The 12001-nt window shown below is 49.0% G+C and overlaps 1 protein-coding gene across 3 annotated transcripts in view; it reads right to left on the bottom strand.

Annotated features, from left to right (window-relative positions):
• C1PH16orf46 (chromosome 1p C16orf46 homolog) overlaps positions 1-12001 on the bottom strand; it is a 159195-nt gene that overhangs the window by 80026 nt on the left and 67168 nt on the right. Inside the window, exons 2-3 of one of the 3 annotated variants that reach the window (XM_069652836.1) lie at positions 943-1002; positions 645-728 (exon numbers count right to left, since the gene is read on the bottom strand). The exons of 1 other annotated variant lie outside the window; for it this stretch is intronic. The gene's annotated coding sequence lies outside the window, so the exon portion shown is untranslated. The remainder of the gene's footprint in view (positions 1-644; positions 729-942; positions 1003-12001) is intronic. One more of the 3 variants, XM_069652833.1, reaches the window with a different exon arrangement.

The following is a 12001-nucleotide window of genomic DNA, read 5'->3' as shown; positions in this document are numbered from 1 at the left end:
GTAAAATCTGTACTAGGCAGCTGTCGAATACAATGTATTTGTGCTCCTTCACTAGACTATTGTCCTGCACAAATGTTGTTTCTGAATCAACTGTGCTGGACATATCCTCGAAACTTCCCACGGTGAAGTCGAGATCTTTGGAAAGGTCCTCGGTCAATTATGTTGAGGCTTCAGTCTCTGCTATTTCTTCATCTTGTGTTAATTGTTCACGAATTGGAGAAACCGTCAATGTCGATGGTTTATTGGGTGGCCCTTTTTTTGCAGGTGTATATTGTGTGATGGGGTCAGTGGGTAATTCAAAAGCATCTTCCCTATATTCCGTTTCATCTGGTCCAGTACTCGCATTGTAGCAATGGTCCAACAACACTTTTCTTGCTTCGCCGGTCACATTCATTTAATTTTCTGGTCATTGGGCATAAGCATCTCGAGTCTGCTTATTCATCATGGTGACATCTGTTTGGCAAGCAGCATCCTTCGTTTTATAACCTGTCTGCGTGCTCATAGTTCTTATGTTTCTGGGGCCCTAGGAGATGGGTTGTAAAAATATGTTCAATGTAAATCCAACATACAGTATATATCACTTTAGATAAAAAATACTTGTTATGAAGACAACACCAGCAGAAAAGAAGGCGTGTGAAAATTACCCTTGGTTTCTTGATTTTCTGAGGCTGGTCCAGATTCAGCAATAAATGTTCCTCCACTTCTAATTCACCTCCTTCTATACATCCCTTGAATTGAATATTCATTTTTAAAAAACATAGTATTTGGAATCAAATTCTTTAAACAAGTTGCTTACTTACATACATACATACATACACACATACCATCGTAAATAGTGTACCTCATTTAGTGAAAATAGACATTTTGAATTCCACCTGATAGATGCAAGTGCACTCGATCAGAGATTACCATGCAAAACTAACTGATTCTAATTCTGGATACCTCAGTCTCGGGAACTGCTCCAGAAAATGATGTGATTGTAGACGAGGTACCATCATCACCCTGTAACACAGTTCATATTTTAAAATGGATGAAAACAGTGAAATTGAACAGAGACTATCGGGTGCAGACATTTGATACATATATATTCAAATGCATTTATGATACATTGCGTAAACAAACTGCCAGATACAAAAAAACATTTCATATTTAGAATTCCGTGTATAATACATTTGCGTAATCATAAAACTACCTGATTGGCGCTCAAAGCGGTTGCATGCGCTGGAAAAGAAAAGGATGCTGAATCTAGCTCCTTCATTTTCAGCGCATTGCCACGAAGTCATAAAGGGAAAATTAGATTTGCATTAGATCTGTGTGAAGATGCAACTGTCAATAATATGAACTTCTACAAGTCTGTATGGCTCACCATTGGTATACTGGAATGTTCGGTGCTGTTGCCAGTATTGAGCGTCTGTGCTTCGGTCATTATGCTTGCCTAAAATAATTGAAATGTCAAGCAACATAATAAGGCCAAGAATATGCTTATTACGAAGTGCGCTATTGCATAGTCATCTCTGATGCTCATAAAACCAGGGACAGATGTCTAGCCAAATGTGGTATAGTTCTAAATTAATACAATCTGGTAAATATGCAAACTTTAGTAAAAAGAAATTACACCGAAAGCACCAATCTGTTCATGTAGTTAGCTGTTCGGTACCCCATGGCCTACTGCTAATTCATCATCTACCGCTAATTCATCACCGTGAACTCACCTGGTCCCGCATGTACATTGATAGAGTTGGAATTGCGTCTGGGTGTTAAACGAGTCTTCACGAGATCGCTGGTTACCTTTTCTTCCTGGAGATTGTGGAGTTGAGGTTGCCAGTCTGTCGGAGTATCTATTGCCGATGAATGGGTAGCGCGAGAAATTAGCCCAATACCCTCCTGACGATATATCACAGGATGGCACTGAACCAACTCCCAACGCCACGGGTGGCACCTCAGTATTTACGTGACGTCGGGACAGTGTTTCCACTGGCAGAGAAGGCTTGATGAAGACACCGATAATAGTGGAAGCTGAACTCCGGAACATCCAAGAAGGCAGCAAGGCACAGGTACCGGCAGGGCACAAGACAGGTAAAGGAGGAAGGTCTGCAAGGACAAGCAGAACAGACAGGGGAGTCCTACTATCCTAGCAGAAGGGAAGCAATCCAGGAACCCAGACAGGACCTCCCCTTACCCTTAACCAGGAGGCAGGCAAGGACCAAGTAGAACTGGGAAGCAAGGGGTAGGAGGACTAAGGAGCAGGGAGAGGACAAGGAGGAGAGGCTGGACAAGGCAGGATAAGGCAGAGCAAGGAACTGGGGAGGCTGAGGCACGGACGCCAGGGCTCCAGCAGCGCATACACAGTAACAACCATGTTGAAACGCGTTGTCCCTGTGTATGCGGTGCTCTTTTAAAGCCCGGCATCAAAGCGAGGCTTGGAACGCATGTTCCGACACTGCGCATGCGCGGGACGTCGGATACTGACGATCCGCGCATGCGCAGATCCTCGCAAGATGGCGGCGTCCACGGAGCCTATCCGGACCGCGGGTCGGCGTGGGGAAAGACGCCACCGCGGGTACAGCCTCCATGAAGGAGGAGACCGCTGCGGCGGTGGACCCGGGACCCTTGGACAGGTAAGTGGTGCCCGCGAGCGAGCACGCGGTGTGACACCATACCCCCTCCCGGACAACCCCGGAGCACCGGGTTTCCAAGGGTAGCGGAGATAGAAGTCCCGAACCAGGCGCGGTGCATGCACGAAGGAGCGCGGTTCCCAAGTGCGGTCACAAGCAGGATAACCTTTCCAGCTGACCAGGAGCTGCAGAGCACCCCGCCAAATCCGTGAATCACATATCTCCTGCACCTCAAACTCAGGGACCCCCCGAACCAAAACCGTGGCAGGACGGGAACTGGTGCGACCCATAACATCGGGCACATAGGGCTTCAAAAGAGAGACATGAAAGACAGGATGGACCCTCCAAGAACGAGGCAGAGACAAACGAAAGGCAACAGAAGAAACACGCCCAATGATGCGAAAGGGACCAAAAAAGCGGGGAGCCAGTTTCACTGGTAAATTGCGTACCGGTAGATTCTTGGAGGACAGCCATACCCTCTCCCCAACATGAAGGACAGGCTCAGGGCTCCGTCTCTCGTCAGCCTGTTCCTTCATACGTGCTTGTGCCACTGCCAAGGTACCGGCCGCCAGGCGATTTTGATTGCGGATCAGGGATACCAGGGCATCTGCAGATGGTACGGCACTGGAAGATGTAGGACGAACTGGCAGCAGTCTGGGGTGAAGACCGGTAGATCAGAAAAAGGGGCTGAGTACGGTAGCAGAATGAACAGCATTGTTGTAAGCCGCTTCCGCGGTGTCCAACCATTCCGACCAGTTGTCTTGAGTGGCATTGGCATAATAACGTAGGTATTGCTCAAGGGTTTGATTGGTGCGCTCCGTCTGCCCATTGGTCTGTGGATGATAGCCGGAACTCAGGGCTCGCTGAATGTCCAAATGCCGACACAGTTGGTCCCAAAAAGATGAGATGTATTGAGATCCCCGGTCCGATAGAATCTTCTCCGGAAGACCATGAAGACGATACACCCCGTGTAGAAAACGTTGTGCCATCTGGGAGGCATTGGGCAGTTTAGGAAAGGGCAAGAAATGAGCAGTCTTGGTGAAGCAGTCCACCACCAGCATTATACACGTGAAACCACCAGACAGGGGCAGGTCAACGATGAAATCCGTGGCGATGGTATGCCAAGAGTACGGAGGCGTAGGTGTGGGTTTCAGGAGACCAATGGGCCTTTTGCGAGGAATCTTGGTCTGGGCACATACAGGGCAGGAATCCACGTAGTGCTTTACCAGCGTGGCCAATCCAGGCCACCAGTACTGCCGTGCAACCAGTTCTTGTGTTGTGCGGACTCCACAGTGACCACAAACGACGGAATCATGGCAATTCTGTAGAACGATCTTCTGGAGCTCCAAGGTGGGAACGTACAGACGATCCTTAAAGAACAACAAGCCGTCACGTTCTCTGATGTCAGAGCGTTGTAGTATCTGTGATCTTGAGGGATCCGTTCGTGTGGCTTCTATCAACTGTTGGAGCTGGGGAGTCACCATCGATAGAAAATGCTTTGACGCTATCAGAGGCGGCTCCAGTTCCTTGGCACCTTCAACGTTGTTTTCCAGAGACCGAGACAGGGCATCAGCCTTTGTATTCTGGGAACAAGGAATGTACGTGACGGTGAAATCAAACTGCGAAAAGAAAAAGGCCCAACGAGCATGACGGGAGGTTCTGCATTGCAAAGAGCGCAGGAACTGTAGATTACGGTGATCTGTGCGAACCACCACCGGGTACCTCCCACCCAGCAAGTGATGTTGCCACTCCTCGAGAGCTGCTTTCATAGCCAGTAATTCCTTTTCAATCACTGCATAGTTTCTCTCGCTCGCTGACAATTTCCGTGAGTAGTAAGCCACCGGGTGCTCTGTTCCCGTGACTGAATCTTGCTGTAGTAAGACCGCACCAATTGCGTAGTCCGAAGCGTCTGTTTCAACCACAAACGGCTTTTCATCATCTGGATGTCTAAGAACAGGAGCAGACATGTTATGTTATGTTATTTTGCATTTATATAGCGCCTTATATACCATTGGTATGGTCTGAAGGCGCTGGTAGGTTGAACGCCCTTGGGAACCGAAGTTCAGGTCAGTAGAGAGAGTAGGGGGGAGTCAAAAAGTGCGTGTGCGCACCATGTATGTGTGCAGCTGGTGCGAAAACAAGTGGTAGCTGCTTCTTAGCTGTAGGTGTGGTGGTTGAGAGATCAGGAGTATGTGTTCGCTCTGATCGGCTTTATCCGGAACGAGTGTGGCTGCGTTAGGCCTGAGAGGAACGCCTGGCTGGGTGGTGAGAAACCAGCGATGTTTACTTAGAGTGATGTGGAGTAAGCGGGAGATGTAGATATGAGAACAGTTATACCGAATGGTGTCATAGTATCTCTGTGTTCTAGATGAGTGGTGGTGTAAGGGAGAGAGTAAGCGTGGGGTGTGGCGTGATGTATGTTTTTAAGAGTTTCCTTCATTCCAAGGCATGTTAAGTATCGTCCGTTGCACATAATCGTCCGTTCCTCATACTCGACCGCTCCACACATTCGTCCAGTCCGCACCCTACGTTTGGTTCGCACCCTCGTCCAGACAGCACCCTCGTCCAGACCGCACACTTCGTCAGGTCTAGACACTTGTCGAGACTATATGCTCGTGTATTTTATCCACTCGTCCAGTCTACATACTGGTCGAGGTAGGACGCTCGTTCAGTCCATAAACAGTCATGCGCTCCCCACACTCATGCGCTCCCCACACTCATGCGTTCCCCACACTCATTCGCTCTCAAAATCATCCGCTCTCAAAGTCATCCGCTCACCACTCTCGTCCGCTCTCCACTCTCCACTCTCAAACCGCTCTCTGCACACTCACCCGATCTCCACTCTCACATGGTCTCCACTCTCACCCGATCTCTGCTCCCACCCGATCTCTGCTCTCACCCGATCTCCATACTTATCCGCTCTCCATAGTCCTCCGCACTCCACAGTCCTACGCTCTCTAGCGTTTTCCGCTCTCCACAGTCCTCCGCTCTCCACAGTCCTCTGCTCTTTTCGGTTCCTCATACTAAGCCGCTCTATACACTCAACCGTTTTCCGCACTCAACCGTACTCCGCGCTCAACCACGCTCATCCGCTCCCCACAACTTGTCCGCTCACACACACTCATGCGCTCTCCGCACTCTCACACTCATGCGCTCCCCACGCTCATCCGCTCCCCACGCTCATCCGCTCCCCACGCTCATCCGCTCCCCACGCTCATCCGCTCCCCACGCTCTCCATGCTCACCCACACTCCACGCTCATCCTCTCTTCACACTCACCCGCTCAACCACACTCACCACACTCACCACACTCACCCGCTCAACCACACTCACCACACTCACCACACTCATCCGCTTTGCACACTCATCCGTACTACGCTCGCATCTGCACTACGCTCTTGCTCGCATCTGCACTACGCTCTTGCTCGCATCCGCTCTCATCCGCTCTCCACACTCCTCCGCTCTCCACCCTCAACCGCTTTCCACCCTCAACCGCTTTCCACCCTCAACCGCTTTCCACCCTCAACCGCTTTCCACCCTCAACCGCTTTCCACCCTCAACCGCTTTCCACAACTCATCTGCTCTCCAGTCAGATCCTCATGCTTCCGTTTAGTGTAATTGTCTGTTCTGTACGCTTCATCCATTCTAACTGTTTCATTTATGTCATTCACTGTATTCCATTCTCATTCATTATGTCGTTTTGATCGGTTCAGATTTCCTGAGTTTCTCAATGATTTATTCGTATTTTCTGTTTCATTGTTTTTATCTACTTTACTCGTTTAAGCCTGCTTGTCTTTCTAGTTTACATTCGAGTTTATTTAGCTGTCATTCTCGCTTCAGGTAGTTTGGTGGGTCGGTATTATTGTGATGATGCTGGATTGGTTTTATGGGAAGAGCCAGGTTTTCAGTAGTTTGCGGAAGGAGGTTAAGTCTTCAGTTAAGCGGATGTGGGGTGGGAGTGAGTTCCACAGGGTTGGAGCCAGGGCAGAGAATGATGATCCGCCTAGCCTGACTGAGTTTGTCTTGGGAATTACTAGGAGGGCGGCTGAGCTTGATCTTAGGGTACGAGTGGGATGATAAGGTATGAGTTTGTCTTGAAGATATTGCGGTCCAGTTTTATGCAGTGCTCGATGCGAGAGGCATAAGGTTTTGAAAGCTACCCTACGGGCTACAGGAAGCCAGTGCAGTGTTTTAAGGGCTGGGGATATGTGGTCTCTTGGACTGAGCGCAAGTAGTAATTTGGCCGCTGCGTTGTGTGCTCTTTGGAGTTTATTCAGTTGGTAGGTATGTATTCCGAGGTAAAGGGGGTTTCCGTAGTCCAGTCTGGATATAACGATTGATTGGACAGCGGAGACTCTGTTGGGAAATGAGAGGTATGGAAAGGCGCGCCTTAGGTTTTTAAGGTGATGGTGGCAGGACTTTGAGACATTGTTGACTTGGCGCGAGAGAGTTAGGTCGGAGTCCAGGGTGCATCCAAGATTTTTTACTGTTTTGGAGGGTGTAGGTGAGTTGCCCATGGCGGGTGGCCAGGGTAGTGGGTGCGGAAAAAGGTCGGAGTTGCCGCAAATCATGATTTCTGTTTTGGAGGGGTTTAACAAGAGGTGGCTTTGGGTCATCCAGCGCTCTATGTTTACGAGGCAGGATGCCAGGTCGGGTTGGGAGTTGGGTTTCGAGTTCAGGAATTTTAGAATTAGTTGAGTGTCGTCGGCGTAGTTGTAACATAGGATGTTGTGTGAACGAATTATTGGTGGGAGGGTGATCAGGTAGAGATTGAAAAGGAGGGCGGATAGACATGCTCCTTGAGGGACTCCCGTGTTGACTGGTCGGGCTTGGGAGGTAAAGCTGGAGAGTACCGTTATTTGGTGCCTGTCTTTGAGGAATGAAGCTATCCATTTAAGAGCGGTTCCACAAATTCCTAGCGAGTGGAGGCGGTCTAGGAGTATCGAGTGATTGATCGTGTCAAAGGCAGCGGATAGGTCAAGAAGGATAAGAGCGGCACATCCCGCGGAGTCTGCTGTCATTTTAAGGTCGTCCCAGATCGAGGTTAAGGTGGTTTCAGTTCCGTGACGTGATCTAAAACCCGATTGGGCGGGGTCAAGGAGATTGTTGGCTTCAACAAAGGCGTTTAGTTGGGAGTAGGCGGTTCGGTCAATGAGTTTGGCGAGGAATCTGGTGTTTGAGATTGGGCGGTAGTTTTTGGGCTCGAGAGGGTCGAGCGAGGGTTTTTTAATTAGAGGTTTGACGTGTACCATTTTGAATGCTTTGGGAAAAATACCGGAGGAAAGGGAGGCATTTATGATAGATCTTGCGTGTTCTCCTGCGCAGGTGAAGGCAAAGATTTATTTAAGGGTTGTGGCCCGGGCAGGGGTCCAGAGGGGATCCAGATGGTTTGCGGGCAGATAGAAGTTTGAGAAATTGTTCTGGTGATATTGGACTAAAGGATTCGAATGTTGGTTGAGTTGAGGTTGTAGTTGACTGGCTGGCCCGTACGGGTGGAGGATTGTGAATTGGTTGTAAGAGAGCCAGTTTGGTGTTTAGAGTTTTTGTCCTTTCAATAGCTGTGGTGTAAAAGTGGAGGGAGAGTGAGTCACACAGTGATTGTGACGGGGTCGGGACGGTTGTATTACAAGTTGGATTGGTGAATTCGGAGATGATTTTGTGGAGTTCTTTGCTTGGGTTTTTGCAGTTTAGGATTCGGGTGTTGTAGTGGGCTTTTTTAGCTTTCCGGATTTCAGCCTTGTACCGGTACAAGTGACGGGCCAAGGGGGTCCTGCTTTCGTTGGTTTTCTCATTTTGCCAATTGCGTTCTAGGTATTTGTAATGTCGTTTACTGGTCTTCAGCTCAGGAGTGAACCATCTGGGGAACGGGCCACGGCGGGTTGATGGTTTGCTTGTAGGGGTGAGTCGCATCAGAGATGCGTTGAGCCATGAGTCAAAGGCTTCAGGTGTTAGTTGGTTTTTAGGGTGGCAGGTGGGTGGTGGGGACTGGAGGAGTGCCTCGGCTAGGTCAGGGGTGATTATTAGTTTTTTCCAGCATTTGCGTAGGATCGGAGGTTCAGATGCGGATACGGGAAGGGGGCCGGGTGCGGGGATGGCAAACGAGAGAATGAAGTGATCGGACCAGATGATAGGAGTTGGGGGCTTTAACTGAATCTGGGTGTCGGAGCTAAAGATGGCATCGAGAGTGTGTCCTTTAAAATGAGTCGGTCCATTTATGTGGGGTTGGAGATTAATTGCATCTAGACCGTCGATTAGGGCGTGTGTCATAGGATTGGTGGGCATGTCTAGCCATATGTTAAAGTCTCCGAGAAGGATGAGGTTGGGATGGTTTATTTGGAGGGTGGCAATAGAGTCGCAAAGGTTGTTTGCGAAATGTCTATCGTAGCCAGGGGGCCTGTAGATTATTAGGAAGGTGAGTGAGAGCGACGGGGAGAGGGATAGTTTAATGAGGAGAGATTCGCAGGATGGAATGGAGGGTTGGTTGTCCATGATTGACGCGCGGAAGGGCGATTTAAAGACAAATGCTACCCCCCCTCCTCTGGACGGACGGTTCAGTGGGATGAGGCAGTAGTCGGGCGGAAAGGCTTCATTTGCGATTGGGCTGAAGTCATCAGAGAACCAGGTTTCAGTGATGAAAACTAGGTCAGGTTTGACAGAGGCGAGGAGGTCAAAGATGCTATGTCTGTTTTTTGCTACAGAGCGGGTGTTAAATAGGATACAGTTCACATCGGCAGGGAAGGTTGGTTTTGGCGCTGGAGCGGGATGGGGCGGAGGGGGAGAGACTAGCGGGAGAGGGGTAGGGTTGGTGGTGCTAGGGAAGAGTGGGCGAGCCGAGAGTTTTGCAGGCTTCGTGCGGGGTTGGGTGGATGTGTGTGATGGGATGATCGGGATTGGGGTGGGGGATTTGAGGATGGGGGAGGGCGGTTGGGAGTTTCGGTTGTGGTGAAATCGAGGGCGAGGGGTTTCAGGAAGGGCGAGGCCATGGGGGAGGGGGGATTGTGGGAGAGAGTTGGTGGGTTGAGACAAGGGGGGGCGAGGAGAGCAGAGAGGTAGAGGGGGACCAGGAACGCTTCCTCTTTAGTTTCTTTGCTGCGATTGGCGTGAGAGAGAGGGTAGGAGGGTCAGAGGGGGAGAGAGAGGCGGCTTCGGTTCTCGCTAGGGCTAGGCGCGCAGTTTTTAGGGAGGGGAAAGGGTGCAGTCGGATGGGGAAGGTGCCAGGTGTATGATGGCGAGGCGGGGGGAGGATTGTTGCAGGGTGGGGTGTGGTAGTGGGGAGAGCGGGTCTGGGCAGTGCTGGCGGGTCGGCGGTGGGGTTCAGGAGATGAGTGGTCTTGGGGTGGGTGGCACGCCATCGTGCCCCCCTGGCTTGATGTTTGGAGAGGGTGCTGGCAGGGATTGTGGAGGAGGGAGGGTTGTCTCGGGAGCGGGGGGGTGAGGGAGGGCAGATCGGAGAGTGGAGGAGGTTCATGGGAGTCGTTTCTGACGGGCATTGGTGGAGTTGGTGCGCTCATGATTGGTGTGGAATTGGGTTCACTTCTAAATGCAGGAGGGAGACGATTCTAAGTTCGACTTTCAGAGAGGCTCTTGGGCGTGACTTCTAAATGTGGGTGCACTTCTAACTGTAGGTGGGAGCAATTCTAAATTCAACTTTCTAAGGGAGGGTATAGGGTACAGATTTAGATGCGGGAATAGTTCTAAATTCAACTTTCACAGAGAGGCTATTAGGCGCAACTACTAAATGCAATGGTGTACGCTTCGAAATGCAATTGGGTACACTTCTAAATGCAGGTGGGAGCAATTCTAATGGAGGAGGGAGCAGTTCTAAATTCAACTTTCTCAGGGAGGTTATTGGGCGCAGCTTCTAAATGGAATTAGGTACACTTCTAAATGCCGTTGGGTACGTTTCTAAATGCAAGTTGGACCAATTCTAGATTCAGCTTTCTCAGAGAGGCTGCTGGGTACGCTTCAAATGTGAGTGGGAACAATTCTCAATCGATTTTCTCAGAGAGGCTATTAGGCGCAACTACTAAATGCAATGGTGTACACTTCGAAATGCAATTGGGTACACTTCTAGGTGCAGGTGGGAGCAATTCTAATGGAGGAGGGAGCAGTTCTAAATTCAACTTACTCAGAGAGGTTGTTGGGTACACTTCAAATGTGAGTGGGAACAATTCTCATTTAACTTTCTCAGGGAGGTTATTGGGCGCAGCTTCTAAATGGAATTAGGTACACTTCTAAATGCCGTTGGGTACGTTTCTAAATGCAAGTTGGACCAATTCTAGATTCAACTTTCTCAGAGAGGCTGCTGGGTACGCTTCAAATGTGAGTGGGAACAATTCTCAATCGATTTTCTCAGAGAGGCTATTAGGCGCAACTACTAAATGCAATGGTGTACACTTCGAAATGCAATTGGGTACACTTCTAGGTGCAGGTGGGAGCAATTCTAATGGAGGAGGGAGCAGTTCTAAATTCAACTTTCTCAGAGAGGTTGTTGGGTACACTTCTAGAATGTGAGTGGGAACAATTCTAAATCATCTTTCTCAGAGAGGCTATCAGGTGCAATTACTACATGCAATTGCGTACACTTCTAAATGCAAGTGGGAGCAATTCTAATGGAGGAGGGAGCAGTTCTAAATTCAACTTTCTCAGAGAGGTTGTTGGGTACACTTCTAGAATGTGAGTGGGAACAATTCTAAATCCACTTTCTCGGAGGGGCTGCTGGGTACACTTCAAATGTGAGTGGGAACAATTCTCATTTAACTTTCTCAGAGAGGTTATTTGGTGCAGCTTCTAAATGGAATTGGGTACACTTCTAAAATGCTGTTGGGTACATTTCTAAATGCAAGTTGGACCAATTCTAGATTTAGCTTTCTCAGAGAGGCTGTTGGGTACACTTCAAATGTGAGTGGGAACAGTTCTCAATCGATTTTCTCAGAGAGGCTATCAGGCGCAACTACTACATGCAATTGTGTACACTTCTAAATGAAATTGGTAATACTTCTAAATGCAATTGGGAACATTTCTATATGCAATTGGGAACACTTCTCAATTCAGCTTTCTCAGAGAGGCTATTTGGCGCAACTTTGAATGCTATTGGGTACACTTCTAAATGCAGGTGGGAACAATTCTAAAATCAATTTTCTAAGAGAGGGTATAGGGTACAGATCTAAATGCGAGTGGGAATAGTTCTGAATTCAACTTACTCAGAGAGGCTATTTGGCGCAACTTTGAATGCTATTGGGTACACTTCTAAATGCAGGTGGGAACAATTTTAAAATCAACTTTCTAAGAGAGGGTATAGGGTACAGATCTAAATGCGAGTGGGAATAGTTCTGAATTCAACTTTCTCAGAGAGGCTATCAGGCGCAACTACTACATGCAATTGTG

The sequence above is a fragment of the Ambystoma mexicanum genome, chromosome 1p, assembly GCF_040938575.1.
Source record: "Ambystoma mexicanum isolate Mex_15411 chromosome 1p, UKY_AmexF1_1, whole genome shotgun sequence".
Classification (NCBI taxonomy): Eukaryota; Metazoa; Chordata; class Amphibia; order Caudata; family Ambystomatidae; genus Ambystoma; species Ambystoma mexicanum.
The sequence above is the reverse complement of the archived record's forward strand: the minus strand, read 5'-3'. Positions and strand labels throughout refer to the sequence as shown.